Source organism: Rhinoderma darwinii, unplaced genomic scaffold, assembly GCF_050947455.1.
Source record: "Rhinoderma darwinii isolate aRhiDar2 unplaced genomic scaffold, aRhiDar2.hap1 Scaffold_2617, whole genome shotgun sequence".
In the NCBI taxonomy this organism is placed as follows: Eukaryota; Metazoa; Chordata; class Amphibia; order Anura; family Rhinodermatidae; genus Rhinoderma; species Rhinoderma darwinii.
Window position 1 is genome coordinate 1 of NW_027462912.1, and position 7,500 is coordinate 7,500.

Consider the following 7,500-nt stretch of genomic DNA (forward strand, 5'->3'; position numbering starts at 1 on the left):
GATGTCCCCGTCGGCCTCGCTCGCTGGTCGGATCCGGTGTTTTTTTACCTTCTTAATAAAAAAATATTTTTTTTTTTTATGTTATTTCCTGAAGCCCCAAGCCCACCTGCAGTTGCACGAGCAAGGCCACCTCGGCAACTCCTACCGAAAGCCGTGAACGAGGAAGTACAAACGGGAGCTGCTCCCGTTCCAAGCCGAGAAGGACTTCCATGGTGTGACCGGTAGGTAGTGGCACCTCCTGCCGTCCTCCTGGAAGTCCCCGTCGGCCTGGCTCACGGCTCGGTCCCGCTGTGAGTTTTACCTTCATAATAAAAAAACACTTTTTTTTTTTATGGTATTTTATGAAGTCCCAAGCCGACCTGCAGTTGCAGGAGCTCGGCCACCTCGGCAACTCCTACCGAAAGCCGTGAACGAGGAAGTACAAACGGGAGCTGCTCCCGTTCCAAGCCGAGAAGGACTTCCATGGTGTGACCGGTAGGTAGTGGCACCTCCTGCCGTCCTCCTGGAAGTCCCCGTCGGCCTCGCTCGCAGGTCTGTCTTCATTGACGTTTTGGAGAAAAAACCCTATGAGGTTTTTATTTTGGGCCTCAGCCGGGCAGCAGTTCCATGAGCCCGGGTACTTTGGCACCTTACCCCGGTGTATTTGAGGTGGTGACACTTTTAGGGGTGTGAATATCTCCTTCACCTGAAATCCTGTGAGAGGGCATCTAGGTTTTGAGTTCCAAGTCCCAACGGTTCTTCCTAGCGGGAAGTCCTAACCGTTCCTGGCCGAGAGTGACTTCCAGGGTTTGAGCAATAGGTACCGGCCTGCCCTCTCACGGTGCCTCCTGGAAGTCCCCGTCGGCCTCGTTCGCTGGTCGGTCCGCTGCACCTTAACTTCCATGAAAGAAGTTTGGTGCATTCTTTCTGGAGTCCCAGGCCGACCAGCAGTTGCAGGAGCTCGGCCAGCTCTGTGACTCCAACCGAGTACCGTGAAGGAGGACGTGCTGCACGTTCTTGCGGGAGCTGCACCTGGTCCAACCCGAGAAGGACTTCCATGGTGTGACCGGTATGTAGTGGCACGTCATGCCGGCCTCCTGGAAGTCCCCGTCGTCCTCGCTCGCTGGTCGGTCCGCTGCACCTGAACTTCCACGAAAGAACTTTGATGCATTCTTTCTGGAGTCCCAGGCCGACCAGCAGTTGCAGGAGCTCGGCCACCTTGGCGGCTCCAACCGAACACCTTGAAGGAGGACGTGCTGCACGTTCTAGCAGGAGCTGCACCTGGTTCAAACCGAGAAGGACTTCCATGGTGTCACCGGTATGTAGTGGCACGTCATGCCGGCCTCCTGGAAGTCCCCGTCGGCCTCGTTCGCTGGTCGGTCCGCTGCACCTGACTTTCCATGAAAGAACTGTGGTGCATTCTTTCTGAAGTCCCAGGCCGACCAGCAGTTGCAGGAGCTCGGCCACGGTGGTGAGTCCAACCGAGTACTGTGAAGGAGGACGTGCTACACGTTCTAGCGGGAGCTGTACCTGGTTCAACCCGAGAATGACTTCCATGGTGTGACCGGTATGTAGTGGCACGTCATGCCGGCCTCCTGGAAGTCCCCGTCGGCCTCGCTCGCAGGTCTGTCTTCATTGACGTTTTGGAGGAAAAACCCTATGAGGTTTTTATTTTGGGCTTCAGCCGGGCAGCAGTTCCAGGAGCCCGGGTACTTTGGCACCTTACCCCGGTGTATTTGAGGTGGTGACACTTTTAGGGGTGTGAATATCTCCTTCACCTGAAATCCTGTGAGAGGGCATTTCTGCTCCGCGTTCCAAGTCCTAACGGTTCTTCCTAGCGGGAAGTCCTAACCGTTCGTGGCCGAGAAGGACTTCCAGGGAGTGACCGGTATGTAGTGGCACGTCATGCCGGCCTCCTGGAAGTCCCCATCGGCCTTGCTCCCTGGTCGGTCCGCTGCACCTGAACTTCCACGAAAGAACTTTGGTACATTCTTTCTGGAGTCCCAGGCCGACCAGCAGTTGCAGGAGCTCGGCCACGGTGGTGAGTTCAACCGAGTACTGTGAAGGAGGACGTGCTGCACGTTCTAGCGGGAAGCTATACCTGGTTCAACCCGAGAAGGACTTCCATGGTGTGACCGGTATGTAGTGGCACGTCATGCCGGCCTCCTGGAAGTCCCCGTCGGCCTCGTTCGCTGGTCGGTCCGCTGCACCTGACTTTCCATGAAAGAACTGTGGTGCATTCTTTCTGAAGTCCCAGGCCGACCAGCAGTTGCAGGAGCTCGGCCACGGTGTTGAGTCCAACCGAGTACTGTGAAGGAGGACGTGCTACACGTTCTAGCGGGAGCTGTACCTGGTTCAACCCGAGAAGGACTTCCATGGTGTGACCGGTATGTAGTGGCACGTCATGCCGGCCTCCTGGAAGTCCCCGTCGGCCTCGTTCGCTGGTCGGTCCGCTGCACCTGACTTTCCATGAAAGAACTGTGGTGCATTCTTTCTGAAGTCCCAGGCCGACCAGCAGTTGCAGGAGCTCGGCCACGGTGTTGAGTCCAACCGAGTACTGTGAAGGAGGACGTGCTACACGTTCTAGCGGGAGCTGTACCTGGTTCAACCCGAGAAGGACTTCCATGGTGTGACCGGTATGTAGTGGCACGTCATGCCGGCCTCCTGGAAGTCCCCGTCGGCCTCGCTCGCAGGTCTGTCTTCATTGACGTTTTGGAGGAAAAACCCTATGAGGTTTTTATTTTGGGCTTCAGCCGGGCAGCAGTTCCAGGAGCCCGGGTACTTTGGCACCTTACCCCGGTGTATTTGAGGTGGTGACACTTTTTAGGGGTGTGAATATCTCCTTCACCTGAAATCCTGTGAGAGGGCATTTCTGCTCCGCGTTCCAAGTCCTAACGGTTCTTCCTAGCGGGAAGTCCTAACCGTTCGTGGCCGAGAAGGACTTCCAGGGAGTGACCGGTATGTAGTGGCACGTCATGCCGGCCTCCTGGAAGTCCCCATCGGCCTTGCTCCCTGGTCGGTCCGCTGCACCTGAACTTCCACGAAAGAACTTTGGTACATTCTTTCTGGAGTCCCAGGCCGACCAGCAGTTGCAGGAGCTCGGCCACGGTGGTGAGTTCAACCGAGTACTGTGAAGGAGGACGTGCTGCACGTTCTAGCGGGAGCTATACCTGGTTCAACCCGAGAAGGACTTCCATGGTGTGACCGGTATGTAGTGGCACGTCATGCCGGCCTCCTGGAAGTCCCCGTCGGCCTCGTTCGCTGGTCGGTCCGCTGCACCTGACTTTCCATGAAAGAACTGTGGTGCATTCTTTCTGAAGTCCCAGGCCGACCAGCAGTTGCAGGAGCTCGGCCACGGTGTTGAGTCCAACCGAGTACTGTGAAGGAGGACGTGCTACACGTTCTAGCGGGAGCTGTACCTGGTTCAACCCGAGAAGGACTTCCATGGTGTGACCGGTATGTAGTGGCACGTCATGCCGGCCTCCTGGAAGTCCCCGTCGGCCTCGTTCGCTGGTCGGTCCGCTGCACCTGACTTTCCATGAAAGAACTGTGGTGCATTCTTTCTGAAGTCCCAGGCCGACCAGCAGTTGCAGGAGCTCGGCCACGGTGTTGAGTCCAACCGAGTACTGTGAAGGAGGACGTGCTACACGTTCTAGCGGGAGCTGTACCTGGTTCAACCCGAGAAGGACTTCCATGGTGTGACCGGTATGTAGTGGCACGTCATGCCGGCCTCCTGGAAGTCCCCGTCGGCCTCGCTCGCAGGTCTGTCTTCATTGACGTTTTGGAGGAAAAACCCTATGAGGTTTTTATTTTGGGCTTCAGCCGGGCAGCAGTTCCAGGAGCCCGGGTACTTTGGCACCTTACCCCGGTGTATTTGAGGTGGTGACACTTTTTAGGGGTGTGAATATCTCCTTCACCTGAAATCCTGTGAGAGGGCATTTCTGCTCCGCGTTCCAAGTCCTAACGGTTCTTCCTAGCGGGAAGTCCTAACCGTTCGTGGCCGAGAAGGACTTCCAGGGAGTGACCGGTATGTAGTGGCACGTCATGCCGGCCTCCTGGAAGTCCCCATCGGCCTTGCTCCCTGGTCGGTCCGCTGCACCTGAACTTCCACGAAAGAACTTTGGTACATTCTTTCTGGAGTCCCAGGCCGACCAGCAGTTGCAGGAGCTCGGCCACGGTGGTGAGTTCAACCGAGTACTGTGAAGGAGGACGTGCTGCACGTTCTAGCGGGAGCTATACCTGGTTCAACCCGAGAAGGACTTCCATGGTGTGACCGGTATGTAGTGGCACGTCATGCCGGCCTCCTGGAAGTCCCCGTCGGCCTCGTTCGCTGGTCGGTCCGCTGCACCTGACTTTCCATGAAAGAACTGTGGTGCATTCTTTCTGAAGTCCCAGGCCGACCAGCAGTTGCAGGAGCTCGGCCACGGTGTTGAGTCCAACCGAGTACTGTGAAGGAGGACGTGCTACACGTTCTAGCGGGAGCTGTACCTGGTTCAACCCGAGAAGGACTTCCATGGTGTGACCGGTATGTAGTGGCACGTCATGCCGGCCTCCTGGAAGTCCCCGTCGGCCTCGCTCGCAGGTCTGTCTTCATTGACGTTTTGGAGGAAAAACCCTATGAGGTTTTTATTTTGGGCTTCAGCCGGGCAGCAGTTCCAGGAGCCCGGGTACTTTGGCACCTTACCCCGGTGTATTTGAGGTGGTGACACTTTTAGGGGTGTGAATATCTCCTTCACCTGAAATCCTGTGAGAGGGCATTTCTGCTCCGCGTTCCAAGTCCTAACGGTTCTTCCTAGCGGGAAGTCCTAACCGTTCGTGGCCGAGAAGGACTTCCAGGGAGTGACCGGTATGTAGTGGCACGTCATGCCGGCCTCCTGGAAGTCCCCATCGGCCTTGCTCGTTGGTCGGTCCGCTGCACCTGAACTTTCACGAAAGAACTTTGGTACATTCTTTCTGGAGTCCCAGGCCGACCAGCAGTTGCAGGAGCTCGGCCACGGTGGTGAGTTCAACCGAGTACTGTGAAGGAGGATGTGCTGCACGTTCTAGCGGGAGCTATACCTGGTTCAACCCGAGAAGGGCTTCCATGGTGTGACCGGTATGTAGTGGCACGTCATGCCGGCCTCCTGGAAGTCCCCGTCGGCCTCGTTCGCTGGTCGGTCCGCTGCACCTGACTTTCCATGAAAGAACTTTGGTGCATTCTTTCTGAAGTCCCAGGCCGACCAGCAGTTGCAGGAGCTCGGCCAGCTTGGCGACTCCAACCCGAGTACCTTGAAGGAGGACGTGCTGCACGTTCTAGCGGGAGCTGCACCTGTTCCAACCCGAGAAGGACTTCCATGGTCTGACCGGTATGTAGTGGCACGTCATGCCGGCCTCCTGGAAGTCCCCGTCGGCTTCGCTCGCAGGTCTGTCTTCATTGACGTTTTGGAGGAAAAACCCTATGAGGTTTTTATTTTGGGCTTCAGCCGGGCAGCAGTTCCAGGAGCCCGGGTACTTTGGCACCTTACCCCGGTGTATTTGAGGTGGTGACACTTTTAGGGGTGTGAATATCTCCTTCACCTGAAATCCTGTGAGAGGGCATTTCTGCTCCGCGTTCCAAGTCCTAACGGTTCTTCCTAGCGGGAAGTCCTAACCGTTTGTGGCCGAGAAGGACTTCCAGGGAGTGAGGGGTAGGCACCGGCCCCCTCATGCCGGCCTCCTGGAAGTCCCCATCGGCCTTGCTCCCTGGTCGGTCCGCTGCACCTGAACTTCCACGAAAGAACTTTGGTGCATTCTTTCTGGAGTCCCAGGCCGACCAGCAGTTGCAGGAGCTCGGCCACGTTGGCGACTCCAACCGAGTACCGTGAAGGAGGACGTGCTGCACGTTCTAGCGGGAGCTGCACCTGTTCCAACCCGAGAAGGACTTCCATGGTGTGACCGGTATGTAGTGGCACGTCATGCTGGCCTCCTGGAAGTCCCCGTCGGCCTCGTTCGCTGGTCGGTCCGCTGCACCTGACTTTCCATGAAAGAACTTTGGTGCATTCTTTCTGAAGTCCCAGGCCGACCAGCAGTTGCAGGAGCTCGGCCAGCTTGGCGACTCCAACCCGAGTACCTTGAAGGAGGACGTGCTGCACGTTCTAGCGGGAGCTGCACCTGTTCCAACCCGAGAAGGACTTCCATGGTGTGACCGGTATGTAGTGGCACGTCATGCCGGCCTCCTGGAAGTCCCCGTCGGCCTCGCTCGCAGATCGGTCTTCATTGACGTTTTGGAGGAAAAACCCTATGAGGTTTTTATTTTGGGCTTCAGCCGGGCAGCAGTTCCAGGAGCCCGGGCACTTTGGCACCTTACCCCGGTGTATTTGAGGTGGTGACACTTTTAGGGGTGCGAATATCTCCTTCACCTGAAATCCTGTGAGAGGGCATTTTGGTTTCGTGTTCCAAGTCCCTACGGTTCTTCCTAACGGGAAGTCCTAACCGTTCGTGGCCGAGAGTGACTTCCAGGGTGTGAGCGATAGGCACCGGCCCTCTCATGGTGTCTCCTGGAAGTCCCGGTCGGCCTCGTTCGCTGGTCGGTCCGCTGCACCTGAACTTCCACGAAATAACTTTGGCGCATTCTTTCTGGAGTCCCAGGCCGACCAGCAGTTGCAGGAGCTCGGCCAGCTTGGTGACTCCAGCCGAGTACCGTGAAGGAGGACGTGCTGCACGTTCTAGCGGGAGCTACACCTGGTCCAACCCGAGAAGGACTTCCATGGTGTGACCGGTATGTAGTGGCACATCATGCCGGCCTCCTGGAAGTCCCCGTCGGCCTCTGCCACCTGTCGTTAAGCTGTGAGAGGAGCACGTGCTCCCGCGCCGTTTGAGTCTTTGGAATTTGTCCAAGACTCCTCAGATCGATCTGGCTCCCCGCGACCCGGCGGCGGAGGGACCACTCGCTCGGCAGTGCTTTGGAGCCCTGTCGGTTACGGCGAGCGCGTCTTCCTCCCACACCGTCCGGGTCTGTTTCGCCCCCGGCCACCTACGGCCGGTGTCCCAAAAAGCCCGGCGGTCCTGCTAAAGGCGGGTGCCGGTACCTCTCGCTCCCGCGAGGTGCGTTTGCTCAGTGCTGCTTCTATCACTCTAAAAGGCGTCCGAGAGTGTGCTGGTGTCGCCGGAGCCCGAGGCACGAGAGAAAGCTTTAAACGACGGGGAGGCAGTGACCGCCCCCGTATGTCCGCTGCTCGCAAGGGCCTCTCTAGCCGAGGTGCTCCCAGGCGCACCCGCGCATGGGGCACGGTTGTTTCTCGCAAGTAGTCCAAAGCCGTCTTCCGCCTCGCCCGAGGCTGGAAGTGTCGGCGTGGCTCCCGCATGCAAGCCACACGCGGCTCCACGGTGGCTTCCCTCCCCCCCTCTCCGGAGGGGGGCGGCCCCATCCCATGTGAAGCCGCTAAGCCGCCGGGAAAGCGGCCTCGGTTCCCCGTTGGGCGACAAAGGCGTCCTCCTCGGCACTTTGCGAGCTGGGCCGCCGGAGAGAGCAGTTAACCCGGATTGTCGAGGTTGTCGTTGCCT